Source organism: Mytilus galloprovincialis, chromosome 6 (assembly GCF_965363235.1).
Source record: "Mytilus galloprovincialis chromosome 6, xbMytGall1.hap1.1, whole genome shotgun sequence".
NCBI lineage: Eukaryota > Metazoa > Mollusca > Bivalvia > Mytilida > Mytilidae > Mytilus > Mytilus galloprovincialis.
Window position 1 is genome coordinate 40,493,605 of NC_134843.1, and position 17,930 is coordinate 40,511,534.

At 32.9% G+C, this 17,930-nt stretch overlaps 1 long non-coding RNA gene and 1 pseudogene across 1 annotated transcript; both read left to right on the forward strand.

The window, feature by feature from the left end:
- On the forward strand, positions 1-1,664 carry LOC143078593 (toll-like receptor 2; annotated as a pseudogene).
- Positions 1,665-10,572: 8,908 nt separating this feature from the next.
- Positions 10,573-16,974, forward strand: LOC143079565 (uncharacterized). Its single transcript, XR_012979433.1, has 2 exons — positions 10,573-11,056; positions 12,381-16,974. It is a non-coding gene; the product is annotated as an uncharacterized LOC143079565 (long non-coding RNA).
- Positions 16,975-17,930: the final 956 nt, after the last annotated feature.

The following is a 17,930-nucleotide window of genomic DNA, read 5'->3' on the forward strand; positions in this document are numbered from 1 at the left end:
ATGCTTTCTTTTACATTTTTCAAAAGCGCAATTAACATGAAAGTGTACGATTTTTCCTACCTTATTGTGGATTATTTCCATCCAGTGTATTTGAACGTGTACCATCCGGGAGTTTTAAATCATTTTCCAGAAATAACGGAAACACATAAAATTCCTCCTCATATTACGTTTTCGATTCCATCGTCAATAGAATTTCTTAGATTTACGCACATACAAATAGCTTTTACATCAGCGTCTTTCACATGTGCTGACACATCGCTTAAATACCTTGATGTTTCATATGGTGTTTACCAAAATTATCCTGATTTTCCAGACGACTGCGGAAAGCAACTAGAATATCCAGTAACAATCATAACATTTCCATCAGTATTCATGCCAAAACTTTCAATACTGAAACTGACGAATGCACGCATAGACCAAGTAATACTAAAAGGTAAACAATGGATGTCTTTCAGAGCTCCAGATTTGAGAAAAATAGACATATCTTTCAATAATCTTTGGACTTTAGAGGAAACGACATTTTTAGATCAGCCGAATATAACGCATTTAAATATGTCAAACAACCTTTTCAGGACCATTCCTTCCTTTGTTACCGAGCTACAAAAGTTGGAATCTTTAGATCTATCCAATAATTTAATCATTTCTATTGATGAAACCATAAGGTGTAGTCTGGATAAAGTGATGAATTCAAATCACAAACGCACCCTAAATTTGAATAACAACGCTCTGGTCTGTTCATGTGACACTTTAGACTTTCTTTTGTGGTTCGCAAAAACAAAAATAACATTTAAGAACGGGGACACTTATAACTGTACTATGTCAGATGGCAACAAGCCCAATTAAAGGAGGTAATAAAAAATACGGCGAAATACTTTTCGGACTGCAAAGCTACTATATGGCTCCAGGTTGGAATAATATTGGTTGGTAGTGCATTTGGTATATTCATACCTCATACCTCTTTCTCTCCTTTATAACTATAGATGGAAAATAATTCTTTACATGTATAGAAAAGTTCGGCATGTCGTTGAGAAAAATTTACATGAAAACTATATGTACGACGCATATGTTTCGTATGAAAACAGAAGCGTAACGTGGATACAGAAGTTTTTTCTTCCAAAAATTGAAGAAAAATGGGGACTTAAAGTGTGTTTACATGATCGAGATCTTCTTCCTGGAGATCCTACTGCAGATGCAAAAGCAGAATCAATTCAGCAAAGTAGACATGTTGTATTCATCATTACTGAACATTTTACCGAAGGAAAATGGGGAAGATTCGAAATAGAAAGAGCAATGTACGAAAAATATACTACAAACTTTAGAAAAATAATTGTTATTTTACAAAATATTCAAGTCAAGGATATACCAGACGAAATAATTAACATTTCTAATGATGTGTATTTTATTGAATTACCATTGGACAAAAACGAAGCTGGGGACAATACTGATTATCAAAGCCAATGGCTTAGACTAAAGGCTCTTCTTTATTTGAATTAGAAATACAATATATACATTATTATACATACTGCACATCAAAGTGAAGATCACAATTATAATCTGTATGCAATATTTTAGAATGTTTTGAGATTGTAAGTAACTGCTAAGGTTCAAACTAACCGTGTCATTGAGGTGAACAGAAAACCTTAAAATAAACATACTAAAACTAATGAATTATAAATTGTTTTAAAGTTACTGAATCTTCACAGACATTTATTGTGTGAAAACAAGGATATTTTCCTGTAAGAAAGCTGCACCATAAAGAGCTTTTGTTATGGATTTACCTTGCTTATTGCATTGCAGCATTGATTTCTCCAAAACTGAAAATCGTCGATTACCAGCAAAATCTTTTTTTTTCATACCAGCAATAAATCGTACATAATGAGCCAATTAATGGACGGACGTCAAATAGGAAGTTGTATGACTATTCAATAATTGATTGCATTTGGTATACAATGAAGAGCAAATAAAGCATTTCAAGATTAGTTTTCTTTTATAAATGCCTTGTTATCACATAATTTTCCATTCAAATCTTTATTTCAAAATTTCAGTAACAGTTCAATGCTTTGAAAATGTATACATTGTGATATTATTAGGTTATTTGTCCATGAAAAGATCGGTGTCGATGTGTTTTACAGACGAATTCAAATACTTTGCTAAAGTATATGAACAAGAAACATGATATATATAACACTTATGGCTGACTCTTGATAGTAGGTACAATTATATGCATTTGATACAAGTGGGTGTTGTAAAGCATGAGATCTTCACAAACTGAAATAAACAGAATTTTAAGTTGTTTTTTTTTTTTTAATATTTGTCGGAATAAGACATGTTTATTATATGTATACAATTTACATGTATACATGCATTTAGGCTATCACTTAATACTAGGAAAGAACGGGATATATGTATTGCAAAACAGAAATATACTCTGGCCTTTGTTAGTCTTGTATGTTTTTTTAATTTTAGTTCATTTATATATTTCGGAGTCTAGTATGACGTCCATTTTCACTGAAGTAGTACACATTTTTATTTAGGTGTCAACTGAGGCCCACCTCCCGGTGCGGGATTCTCTCGCTGCATTGAAGACCTATTGGTAGCCTTCGGCTGTTATCTGCTCTTTGGTCGGGTTGTTGTCTCTTTGACATATTCCCCATTTCCATTCTCAATTGTATTTGCACAGTAGTGTTGTCATGGCTAGTAGTTGATGTATTATAATTCAATTGCATGTGAAAAAGTAGACGTAAGTGACACAGCAGATTAAGATTGCCTGTTCTTTGACCTTGATTTATAACGCTAGATTTGTTTTTATTGAAATGTCATTTATTTCCAAAGAACTAACATTAAAAGCTCCAGTTGTAATATACAAACTAGTATTTTCATAATTTAACTATTTTCAATGATGTTCGAGGCAAAATATTATAAACACAAAACCCTAATATAGACTTAAAAGAGCTGATAAACCTAAAAAAGATCCAAAGTATAAACCAACACAAACGACGAATCAGGACTATACATGAGGAAGATATGTTGTGGATTAAAAAGGAACAGTGATATAACAGAATGAATCTGTAGACTTTGATACAAACCAATGTTTAAAGTTTATCGATGTGAAGCTCAAATGTCGTTAATCAATCTAAGATATTAAAACTGGCAAACACAATTAAGGGGATTGCTAGGTTAATCAAGGGATTACGAAAGGGTTCTTCTATAGAATAATCGTCTCTTGCTTTGTATGCATCAGCCAGCATGCGAATCTAGATTCTTTCAAAACATGACGATAAAGAATAGATTCATTCGGTTGGCCCTGTGGAGACACAGACATATCGCGGCCAATCGTATAGGTGGGGTGTGTTTTATCGATTTCAGTCCAATTGTATTATAAAAATAAAAATGCCTGTAGCAAGTCAGGATTATGATATTTATTTTCCAGTCGTTCCTATGGATGATAAATTCGGAGTTTTCCTTTTGGGTTTTATGAAGATCTTCCTTTTTGAATTTTCCTTATCATAGTTCGGTGTTTTGTTTATATATTTTCATTGCATTTCATATATAGACATTGTATTCTTGACAACGACACAACTTTACACTATGTATAAAAGCGAACTCGGATGTAAAAGATGGACGAAAGATACCAAAGGGACAGTCAAACTCATAAATCTAAAACAAACTGACAACGCCATGGATAAAAATGAAAAAGACAAACAGAAAAACAATAGTACACATGACACAACATAGAAAACTAAACAGCTACACAATGTGTAATTTAAATGATATTGTTTGCATGAAAGCCCGGAATTGTTAAACATAATTTTAACAATACTATTATTATGGTTCATATACAATACATATTTTACTTAACAAATTCTTGTATTTAAATTGAACCTCAAATTCGTTCTATACCGTACACTATAAAATTGTTATAGAGCACAGAACAAATTTAGCAAATTCGAATATCACAGCCCAGGCCATATGTAAATGTCCAACAAATCTATGGCTTCCGTGAATTATTTCTTAAATAGATTTTTTTTAAGAATATTCCACGAACAGAGCGTGCATGAGATTTAAAAGCAGCAGTAACGTTTTATTTTCAGAATATACATTTTAACATAATCATTAATGTTGTCCAACTTAAAACAGGTTTTGTCGTTTAGTTTGTTGCTATTGAGTTCAATTCAACTATGCTAATTTTAACAATTCAATCTGTTTATTCTAATATCTCGTCCGGATATATATGTAAGGTAAAAATTTATTCATTCCAATTCCTATTTCATTTTATTATTGAATACATACACATTTGACAGTTAAGCACATTCATGGCCACCGACAATCTAGGGTACTGTTGGAAATCACGCACAGAAGAAAATGTTAACGTAACGCGGCATTATTATATATATCCAACGTCGTGTACTTATTACGTTATCTTGTACTTTAGTCATCATACAGTTTAGACGTCTTTCTTATTACATATGTAGTTTTAGTAAAATCCACTTAACGATATTGGTACCATCACCAGAAGAAGATGACTTCAAAGCTGAAATCTATACGAGCGGGACACAGAAGCAGTTCCTAGGATTTTAAGAAGATTTGAGGAAAGAAGTGAAACAGAAGAAAAACCGGAAGAGGACGAGTTGGAAACAATTCTGGATACATTAAAGGAAAAGCAAGATATTCTGAAGGATTTGGATAAGAACATTTTAGATAGTGTACAAGAGGAGGATATAGAGCAAGAAATACTTAACACGGATGAGTATAAATTTAATTTAGAGAAAATTATTATTGAGTTCAATTCAACTAATAAATTTTATAAATTTAATTTAGAGACATGAAATTCGTAAATTTATTCACGTTCAAACATCTTATTTAAATGAAGCCGCTAGAAGTTTTTCGCCGCACAATGAGACACTGCAACCCATTCAAAATGTTGGCCCCGTATATAACATAAGAGATGACTCACAAAATACTGGCATCAATTTCACGTCTTTACGTTCAAATTCAAGCGTCAATAGCAGCAACTTCCATTAACTGCCGAAATTGAATTTACCTACATTTGATGGAAACGAACTTGAATGGCACTCCTTTTGGGCTTCTTTTGATTCTGCAATTCACAACAACAACACACTAACCGAAGTTTAAAAGTTCAACTACCTAAAATCTTTACTAGAAGGAGAAGCGTCATATACCATTGCCGGTTTTACTCTTACGCACACAAACTACAACAAAGCTATTGAATTCATACATGAAAGATTCGGACAAAAGCATAAGATAATTCAATCGTACACTCGTATGGCTCGTTATTAGTACCAGTTATACTTAACATAATGCCTGGTGAAATACAAAAAACTTAACAAGTGAGCACGGTTCATCAGATTGGTTTCTCGGTGATCTAAGGAGATCTATCTTTAAGAAGCTAGCTATTTTAGAGTCTGGTAAAAGTACAGAAACAGGTGAAAGTCCTACACTTCGTTCTACACAAATACAAAATCACGTAAAATCTGGCCAAAAAACAATTCAACTAATTCAACACAGAAATCTCATACCATAAGCTGTGCATACTGCAAGGACCCCCACTATTCGTCAGAATGTACTTGATATACTGATCCAAACGACCGCATGACAATTGTAAAAAAGATGAGACTATGCTTTAATTGTTTAGGGCAACACAATGTAGCAGATTGTAAATCAAAATCAAACTGCAAGAAATGTAAAAGACGTCACCACACAAGCATATGCAACAAAGACCACGATAAAGAAACTGCAAGTACAAGTAGTACATGTACAGTACAAACACACAACGCAACACAAGCTGAGACAACAGTTTTATATTCATCTCTAGGCCGTGATCGCCAAAACGTTTAACAAAAGACCGCAATAGCACCACTAAGCTACAAATAACAAACAATTGATGCAAAGATCCTTTTCGACGAAGGCGTCACAAGGTCATTTATTACGAAACATTTAGCAGAGAAATTGGAGTTAAAAACCACAGGAATTGAAGCAATTACGCTTTCTAGATTTGGAGACGATAATAAGAACAACTCTATTGAACAGCTAAGCACAGCAACAGTGAAGATACAAACTATCTATGGCCAAGAAATACCAGTCGATGTTTTGATTGTACCTACAATCGCCGCACCATTTAAGACTAACATTGAAACTACAAACAAGTTGCCGTATTTGCAAAACCTAAGATTAGCACACGCCGTAACTAAGGAAACATCATTTGAAATTGAACTGCTTGTTGGAGCTGACCAATACTGGGATATTGTCCAGGATGATAGCATTAGGGGCGACGGACCAACAACAGTAAATTTCAAACTTGAATACCTACTCTCAGGACCACTAAAAAGAACCAGTTCAATCAACGAAACACACTTTAGTGCTACCAATTTAGGAGAAACGGAAGAGACGCACATTACCAAGAATAAAACAGAGAGGAATACTATTAACATTGAACATATTTCTACAATTGTGGACACTTCAAGGACAAAACAAAAAACACTGGTCCGTTGAAAGTAAATGAAACATACAAATCAGCTTTAATGTGGACAAGAGACACTAACCAAAACAAATGCTTTTACGATGATTTACAATGAATGGAAAATAAAAATTTCAGTTCAAACAGCTTAACTTATACCAGGAATTGGATTATACGGAGAAACTTACAAAAAAAAAGAACGTGAAATACATGTGACACCGTACTATAGCAAATTGTGGTAAAAGTTTTATATTTTTAATGATGGACTTTAAAGTTAATTTCATTTTATTTATTCACACAGGGAGACTTTAAATATTTTACAAGTTTTAATTTTCACTTTTCGTGGGCCGGAGAATGTTGGAAATCACGCACAGAAGAGAACGTTAACGTAACGCGGCATTATTTTATATATCCAACGTCGTGTACTTATGACGTTATCTTGTAATTTATTCATCAATACAAATTCATATAGTTTAGACGTCTTTCTTATTACATGTGCAGTTTTAGTAAAACCACTTTACGATAGGTACTATACATCACTTACTAATGAAACATCATTAATGGATGCACCCCTGAAAATAAAGAACGTTCACACTACGACCTAGATTTAACGCTTGAGTGATTGGTTACGTTTCCAGTTTGTGTTTATTTCTAAGGTGTTATACATCACGTATCAATGCAACTTCATCTTAAATATGTTAAATATAAAAGTTCACCCACACAACTTGACTTACAGTTCACACTTGAACGAATTTGGATAATTTGTGTGTCCTGGAACGTTAGATATACTGTTCCGAGATGTGCCACATGAATCTTGAACAGTGCATAAAATTGAGAATGGAAATGGCGAATATGTCAAAGAGACAACAACCCGACCAAAAAGCAGATTACAGCCGAAAGCCACCAATGTTTCTTTAATGCAGCTAGAAAATCTTGCACCCGGAGGTGGACTTCAGCTGGCCCTTAAATAAAAATGTGTGACTAGTTCAGTAAAAATGGACGTCATACTAAACCCCAAAACATATAAATAAACTACATCTTACACAGTAAAGAACGTTCAACCAGCAGTTGATGCACCTTAATATATGCTTGAATGTCTTGCATATTGTTGCAAATATTTAATTTTGAAAGAACAAAGAATACTGAAAACCTTTTATTGTTTTAATGTTCTATATCACGGGTATGATCGCCGTGCAGTAGATTCCAGCCTTGCTTCGTTTCGAAGCGAAGTTGGTAGATAGAACGTCCAAATACTTTAGTTTTCGAGTAAAATACCATGCTTTTATTTATAGTTTAATCAATTTTGTGTTACACATAGTCTTTGTTTCGCAATTGTAGCCAACAAAAGACACAAATCAATAATAAAATTTAACAATATTTATTATACAAAAGTTTTACACAACTATTACTGTCAACTTAACTGTCAAAATATGAGTCCAATCTTTTATCTTTATCTGTATCCGGATATCTTTCGGAATCCAATCTGAATATTACGTTCACTACTACGGTCACAATCCAGTATGATGTTGTTTGTAGAATAAAAGTGCCAATCCAAATGTTATGAATATTAATGTCTATCAATGTCTAAGTCTAAGTGTGTGTTTAACTTTAGTGTATGTATATATATAGTTGTCACGGAAAATTCTAGAACACTCTAAAATGGAATGTCCTAGAAAGTTACAACGGAAGTTTCTAGTAAAATGTAGAAGTTGATATAACGCATCTTTTATTAGGATCATTCTGGAATCATTATGTAAGTCAAATGGAAAGTTCCAATCATTATGTGATTGTTCTAGTGATTTCTAAACTGCACAGTTCTAAGATTATTCTGTAAACAACTATCAGGCCACACAACACAAATTAGGCCAACATAAACAAATACAATAATTACAATATCATAACACAATGTTTACAGGTAATTCATACACAGGTCTTTTACAAATTGTCACACAATGTCCAGTGGCAAATATTCCATGCATGCTCAGGACGACTCACTGATGAGAAAACTGTTGTAATATTTTATTTATAGATGTTTAAAGACGAAACTCCGAGTTTCGTCATGGTTCGTTGTTTCTATAGTTTGTTTGTTTATTACCGTTCATTGCATGTTCTTGTACTGTTCTTTGTGCGTTTCGACTATTTTAATAGAATAGAGAATGAAAACGGGGAGTGTTTCAAAACCCCGACCAATGAGCAGAAAACAGCACACGCGGCCACCAATAGATCTTCAACTCAGCGATAAAATCCCGTACCTGGAGGCGGGCTTTAGCTAGCCCCTAAAAAATAATTTATATTAGAACAAGGAAATGGACGCGACACTTATTTAAGTAAGTACGAAAACTTTAGAAAGAAATATTCGCCGTAAAAATGCGTTAAATTTATGAATTTTCTACACCAGAATATTTTGCAATCCATGACACTGAAAATAGTTTAATATGCATGATATGATCATGTCTGTGTCAACTCAAGACACTGTGTCGCATATCATCATGACGTTCGTGTGACCTTGACCTTGACCTCAAGATCAAGATACATGTACTAGATTTTTAGGGATATTTTCGCGAAATCTCTCAGAAACTGGACTACAATCACGTTCACCCAGTGAGGGCTCTTCTTGCTCCAGCAAGTTCTGTTTCACGTTAAACATGCACAAAATTCAGGTCTTTTAATTTCCAATATGAATTGTTAAAGATGTCAAATAGGTAAGTTGTTACCAAAAATAAAACAGCTATTTCTAATGAGACAGCATAAGGTCTTCTCGATGTTTTTGCCAACGTAGGATACAAGAAAAGACGCGAAAGATCCCAAAGAGATATTCAAACTCATAAGTCAAAAACAAACTGACAATGCCATGGCAAAAAAAAACGAAAAACAAAACTGAACTTTCGACAGATGAGATAAAACAGACCCCTTGAAAACTGGAGCGGGCATTCTTAGATCTTCTCTGAAACTACAAAATGTAACATGTTTCAACAAAACTGGGGTAACAAACTATGTATTATGGTTGGTCCTTTAAAATAGTTCCGGTTGGTTGAAAAATTTAGATGCCAGAGGATATCAAATTAACATATAACAAGTTCATTTTTGTTACCATTGCAAAATAGTGGAAAGACACAACAATTGCAAATATATTCCAGAGTAGGTTTATAAAAATTAATGATTTAGATTTAATATATTCAATATGTAATAAGGGTTCTAAGTGGTGTCATACTATAAGTTATATGGTTCCTATAGATTTTATTCACCCTCTATGGTCCGTAGGGGGTCAGTAGTTAACCGTATAACGAATTTATCGCACGCTTGACTTTTTCCGCTGCGTTTTGTGGAAAAATAAACAATGAAACACAACAACATAAATAGATGACGTCAACATTAACAGTAGACTTGACGTCATGAACCCCTATGCAATTTATTAACCCCTAATGATCCATAGGGGATCATCACCTGACGGCACTAAACCAATCACAACGTGCTAATATACCTGCGGTGCGATAATGGTCAAAGGTACATTTTTTGTCAAAAATCGTAAGTTTGAACCTCCGTAATCCGAAAAATATATCAGAAATGAATACACATAAAAGGAGATCTGCACATGTTCTATGTATATACACAACATTGTTCAAAGTTTGAAAGCTTAAAGGTTATAATAAACTGCGTTATGAGTCTGTTAAACGAAAATTGGTACCTGCGTTGCTGTTAATATCTAAAACGCACAAATGAAAAAATCTAGGTAAAATAACTTTACTTTAAAAAGATGGGAAGAGTAATTGTTTTTTCTTATACCCAACTTTCTTTACTCGGCTGCCAACTCTATAAGATGTAGCTATATCATACGTATTAATAAAACGATCGTGACTGATGTGCATGATATCTATTTTGATTTCATTCAATCTCCATAAAGTTTTTCTAGTCAGTAAAACATTTTAATTTAAATATATTACACCGGAGAACTAAAGTGGTAATAGTTCAATTCATATAAAGTATTTGAAGTCATAAATTTTACCTAAAACAAGTATTTATAAAAATAATACACTTATGAAAAGTTAAACTTCAAACTTCCTCTTTGCCTTGTCATATGAAAAGTTAAACTTCAAACTTCCTCTTTGCCTTGCCTTGTATAGCAGTGTTGATTTGGAATTTATTTTCTCTCAATCAAAGATATAGATAAAAAAAAATTATGATTAAAACATTGAATCAACTGCTGAAATTTTTGAATAGAACAGAAACCCTTAGGTGATCAGTTATTTTTAAAAGATAGAAATGAAGGAGACAACATATCTGTTCGCTCTGTCAATCATCATAACAGTAACATGTGTGGAACCAGCATTTTCTTGTACATATAGAAGAAATAGAAAACATCAACTGGTTGCTCATTGTGAAAATTAAGGATTTAAATCTGTGCCAAGGAATCTAAGTCGAGATATACAAGAGTTAATACTTTCAAATAACTTGATAAACATACTCAAAAACAATTCCTTCATCAATTATTCAAATTTAGAAACCCTGAGTTTAAGCAAAAATAAAATATCTGATATTCAAGAGGATGCTTTTGCTGGACTTAATTCGCTTAAAGTTTTGAAGGTAAATGATAATTTGATTAACATCACAATTCTCCCACATGATGTTTTCAGACATCTTATTGGTTCGAATAAATGTGTTACTCAATTGGCTTTCGTTATAGTTCTCATAACATAATGGTTGTTCTAATGTGTTCAGTAATCATCGCCTCAGGGGTTTTCCGTTATGAAAGTACAATCATTCATTGTCGAAACTCTTAATTTGCAATGAATGTGTTTAAGTTTCAGGAATTAGTATTTGAAAGACTATTGGCAAGGTCAATTTAGATTACCTTTTGTAAAAATCATTGGATTTTTTTTGGTTTTTGGCTGATTTTTTTTATAGGGATGACCGTCTTTGACGGGTGTATTTTAAAATCTGATTTTTTTTTTGAAGCATCTGTGATTCCTTGAATTGTATTTAGTTTGAGAATTGATCGTCTTCAGGTGAACCTTTGTCATATAAGTAATTTCAAGGGCATAAGATACAGTTACAGGGGAGTTAATGACGTTGCTTACGTTAATTGTTATTTTCCCGACGTCGAACTGTGATTTATCGGCAAAAGATTCAGTTTTCGACTGATTTTTATCAATCAAACTTATTTAACTTGAAACCGAGCTCATGAATCCCTCTATTTTCAAATGCTCTTTGGTTTGATCACGTAAGAAGATTTTGTGTGCCAATTTTCATGAAAACGTCAATACTGCATTTGTTTAAATTTAATAAATATACAGCAAAAAATGATGTTTTTTCCTACATTCATGAACATTTGATAAATATGAGTTATTGGAAAAAGTGAAATGTACAAATTTAAAGGAAATTTAAATAAAACAGAATTTACAAATGGTTTAACAAAAAAAACAGCTAGTGTTTATATTTTAAAACAAAAAGAATGTGTATTTCTTTCAAATGGAAAAATACTTCCACAAATCTGAATTTTGAGCAAAGATATAAAATTTCGACCTCATTTTACTCAAAAAGTAACACATGAAGGAATAATTATATGCAAGTTATCAGCAAAATTTCAATACGGGATCAACATTGTGTCGTATGCCCTTAATCGTAGATAAGCAAGACAAGGACACGGACCTCGGGTCATTTTATTCTACTTTTTAAGTTCCGTTATTTATTTATATACTATCAAATTAAAACAATCTTGTTTTTTGAGGAGCGAAAATAATTAAAATAATGTGTATCTTAGATGACCTTGGCTTTTGGTATGTCGGGGTTTTTTTTATAACTAATTGGAGTATAGCTCTCATCTAATTCGAATGCATGTGTAATTAGCCTACAATGGTTCATTTATCAAATTATATATAATATACTAGTACTCACTTTCCTTTTGCAGATTGAGTGGAATTTAAACCGATTATTTCAGAGAAACATACATCCATGAAATTGTTGACCAATCATCTATAATACTAAAATTACGAGGTCCAATTTATCAGCCATCATCACGTAAAAACGATGAATCAAAGAATTCAACTTTATACATAGCTAATATAGGACAGTGGTGTAGATTAAAAATTACACCACTCCAGACCCTTTTGTTTTCCACATAATTAATATTGCCAATAATTAACAAGTTCCGGGTCGAATCCGATACCGATACCAATAGTATATTCACCTGTTACCTATTACCTTATCTGTACGTTCCGCATCTGACAGGCACACCACCAAACGGTGTATTTAGGATTTTGCTATATACACGGGTCATAATCACAGGGTTGACATTGCTAAATTCGTTCATTGTCAAAATATTCCCTATTGTAGTATTTTTATCTTTAAGACTTTCTAAGATAACAATACGAATGACCTGTTGTTTTCCAAATAATTAATATTACCTACCAATCATTCAAAATTTCCAGTTCGACGGGTTCAAACAGAAAGATTTGAAAACAGAGAAAACTGTGTATCTTATAATCGGCATGACTTTATCAGATGACAGTACCAATACTAAAATAAGGCTTAATTCAGTCACGGACCCGCGATATCACGGGTGCATGTGTTCTAGCTATATCCACGTGTAATAATCAAAGGGCTGATACTACTAAATTCAATCATTGTCAAAATGTTCCCTATTGTAGTTTTATTCAGCAATCAGCAAGACTTTCTAAAGTAACTAATATAGGACAATGTTGTTGATTAAAAAATACTCCATTCCTGGATAGCTAGGACCTTTTGTTTTCCAAATAATTAATATTACCAATAATTGATAAGTTCCAGGTCGACGGGTTCAAACAGTAAGATTTGAAAGCAGAGAAAACTGTGTATCTTATAAACGACATGACTTTATCAGATGACAATACCAATTACTAAAATAAGGCTTAGGCATAGTTATATACTTCTATTCAGTCTCGGACCCGCGATATCACGGGTATGTTCTTGTATTATTTAATATTCATACAAGTGCTGTACTTGAAAGAGGATACACAATTTGCATCGGTGTCATTTCAATTGAAATCTTCGTTAACCATCAGGGAGGATTAGTTTCAATATTATAACAAATAACTCTAGAAAACAATCACGAAATGTCGAATATTCGTAAGCATGAAATAAATAACCTGAAAATGATCGATTCTTTCAACTTGATTAAAAATAAATGTATCGGCTGCTCAAGATATTGGAAACATTACTGTTATATGTCGGTGGTGTTTCTTTGTCTGGTTTATCTGTCTTCAACTCCGAAAATATATTCAGGAAACAACATAATAACTCGTACTATGCTAGCGAAGAATGCCCCATTTATCTGGGATAATAAGAAACCGAGTTGGTACAATGTAACTTACAAAGAACTACCTCCATATGATTCCAATCTAGTGGGAGATATAACGATGGATCCGGAAAATATACATAGCCTTAAACAGAATATCAGGGAAAGCTACAGAAGGCTTAGTAACATTTTAGCCCAACATGATTTACAGCAATTAAAGTTATGGCATGGTTTTGATGGTGCTAAAAACCAAGTTGGTAGAATTGCAAAATTCCAAGATGTTGTTGTCTCTACTGATGGTTGGATTGTGCATACTAAAGATAATTTAGCAGTACGAAATGGAGGCTGTGTTACTTCAGGAAACTTATCGTTACGCAAGATTTCACTGAAACGATATAATCTAGTTTTCTCGATCGCTCTCTACTGGAGTCAAGGCATATGGCATTTCCCAATGGAAGCCTTAGTAGGGTTAGCACTATTGTCTGAATCGGAAAAACAAAACAGTTTTATCCATGTGAGTCAGAAAAATCGATATGTGATGAAATGGCTAAAATTGGTCAAAGTTGATGAAAAAAATGTTATTGATGGTACTATAGTAACAGACACTTTATTTGTTCCTGAGGTAGGATTATGCGGCAGGCCTTCCATGGAACAGATTCAGTGGCTTCGAAAAACAATTCTTCCAAATGATCACAGGACTGGTATTAGAAATTTTGTTTTGCTGATAAAAAGGACTAAAAGCCGTGTGATGCCTTACTTTAACAAAATTCAGCTATTGGTAGAAAATTTTGCAAAACAAGCTAACTTAGACTTCATTGTTCATGATGATAGATCATTGCCATCTCTGGAGATTCAGTTGGAGCGTTTTGCAAATTCCTCGATTGTGATTGGTCCTCATGGTGCCGGTATGGTAAACTTGATTGCTACGCAAAGGGGAACATGCGTAGTTGAATTTACACCTGTTGAATCAAATGTTTGTTACATGAGTTTAAGCTATAACTTAAGTCTAAATTATGTTTCTGTTCCGTTGTACCGGAATCAAACAGTTAACATTTACAAAGTTCAACAAGCATTAGAGTCTTGTCAACAAACTCGCACGTGATTTCATTTTTTTTCATTTTTTTTGTTGCCCGGTGAAAGGATGTTCGAATGCTGTGCAGTGTGGTAATCATTGCACGTTTGTAATCTCTGTCTATGCAATACATTTGAATATGCCGTGTTAGTATTAAACTGTTTTCCTTACAAGTGTAATACCACCATTGATTTCCTCCTATTATTCTTTGTTAAATTTGCACTTTTCAAAAAATTGTTCAGAATGTATCTTTGTTTCAAATAAAGAAATACTTGGCATGAGTAAAGTTTTGTCTTGTCCAGTACTATAGAAAAAATTTCACATAACATTTCATTGCATATAAGAAAATAATTATCACTGAAAGTTAACCATTCACATTTCTCCTCTTGTCTAACCTGTGTACAAGATTTAGTAACCAGGAAACCTCAAGTTTACAAAATATTCAATAGAAACCCCAAATAAAAAAAAAATGTCGATCAGCGGTAGCGCATCGCATTTGCGCAAATTAAAACAAATGCAGTAATTCATTTGCGAGATAATTTTATATTTAATCTTCGCCTAGAATCTATACTTATTTAAAACATGTAAGTTGTAAGCCCAAATACGAGACTCGTATAAGAAATCACATAGATTTTTTATTTCAAATACTTGAGTGAGTTCATACTCATTTCTCACACGTGTTCTCATTTCTCATACTCATTTCTCATGTACTAGTATGGTTATTTAACGCTACTTGGGTATGCTCTCCTTTTCTCGTTCTCGTTCCATAGAAAATCTTCTTTTTTTTTTCGTAAAGAGATCCATAGTTGATGGAAAAAATGTTATTGATGGTACTATACTAGCAGACACTTAATTTGTTCCTGAGGTAGGATTATGCGGAAGTCCCTCAATGGAACAGCTTCAGTCGCTTCGCAAAAAAATCATCTAAATGTCAATAGGACTATCAGAAATTTTGTTTTACTGATAAAAAGAACTAAAAGCCGTGTGATGCCCAACTTTAACAAAAATCACCTTTTAAATTATATGATGCGCACATATCCTTAAGTTATATGATTTGCCGCCAACATCCTTTTATGGTGGTAAACCATACTAAATTGAGGTCTTTATGTACTCATATGATGTGCAAATATCCTTATATGATGTGCAAATATCCTTATATGATGTGCAAAGATACTTATATGATGTGCAAATATCCTTGTATGATGTGCAAAGATACTTATTTGATGTACAAATATACTTATATGATGTGTAAAGATACTTATATGATGTGCAAATATACGTATATGATGTGCAAAGATACTTATATGATGTGCACATGTAATTCTTTGATGTGCAAGATCATTAAATGAAGTGTGAATATATATATACTAATATGTATATGATAAGAAAATATCCATATTTGATGTTCAAATATGGAACGCCATAGCTGTCTTATGTGATAGTATTTATTATGTGATGGTGTGTTTTGCATTATATGATGTGGGTTTGTTATTATATGCTGTGGGTTTTGCATTATATGATGTGAGTTTGTCATTATGTGCTGTGGTTCCGTCATTATGTGCTGTGGGTTTATCATTATATGCTGCGGGTTTGTTATTATATGCTGTGGGTTTGTTATTATATGCTGCGGGTTTGTTATTATATGCTGTGGGTTTTTTATTATATGCTGTGGTTACGTCATTATACGCTTTTTCTTTATGATCACTCTTTATTATCATAACTCTTCTTTATCATGATCACTCTTCTTTATTATGATCACTCTTCTTTATTATGATCACTCTTCTTTATTATGATCACTCTTCTTTATGATAAATCTTCTTTATTAAAGTTATAATATACTGAACAGCAAAAAGGGGTAACAACAGGATCAAAACTAATATTGTAGCCATACTAATTTAGTATGCAAAATAATTCTGTATCCACACTAATGCTGTTTCCAAACTTTTACTAAGACAAACACCTGTCAAGTTTCAGCAGCCAGTTGAATCTGCTGTTTTGAACAGCTATTGTATTATTTTCTAGTCAGCTATCTTGCATTTTAATTTTATATTTTATGTATTTCTTCTCTTGCAATTAGTTTAATGTATGTTAAATGTTGAGTTAGATATTGGTTTTTTTTGCACTCAAAAGTATTAATAAATGTTTTCTGTTGCATCATGATGTTGTTTTCAATTGGATCAAAACATTTTTTTCTGAGTTGAATGATTTAAAAAGAAAAGTTTAACAGAAAACAATCCATGATATTAAAAAAAAATCCACACAGACAATCAGCCAATTGCTGACAAATAAAGGACAAAACAAAGGACAGGATAAAGGACAAATACTATTAGTCACTGGCTTTGAACAGTCGATGTCTAGGTTAAGTGATTGCAGTATTAAGCCATTTTATTACTGGTATATATTATATACATGTGTACCAGTTTCCAAAAATGGACACTTAATTATTAGACTCACACAAACGAAGTTTCACCTTGTCCGTGGAAATTTTGTATCGGAGCATATCTCGTATATCATTCAGCCTTGACCAAACTTGATTTATGGATGCATCATGGGAAGGCAATCTGTCAGAAACCAAAACTTGGTCACTATTACATTGAGTTTGACCTTTGACCATGTTGACCTCTATCATATCGGTGCTTCTGGTCATATAAAACTCGTGCCAAGGGCATATCTTGCACATAGGATCACTAAACTTGTTGTACTTATCTGCTTAATACTGAATGATGGGTGTAAAATAAGCAGACAATATCAATATAAATGAAGGAATTTTCTTTCACCTAAAAATGATTTCCAGAGGAACATGTTTCCCAATATTAGCTCATGTGTGACTCTTTGTTTCAGCTGTTTTTTTGTTGTTGTACAAAATCATGGATATCTCTTCCTTTTTCAATGAGTCCTTTACCAAGTCAGGAATATGACAATTCTTGTCCATTCGTTTTTGATGCCTTTTGTTATTTGAGTTTGCCATGTGATTATGGACTTTCCGAATTGATTTTCCCCTAAGTTCAGTATTTTTGTGATTTTATTTTTTGCAGTTATATGTACATTTTTATCAGTAATGTACAAAATTAAACATACATTTTTGTTCACCAAACCAGCTTTAATTACAAATA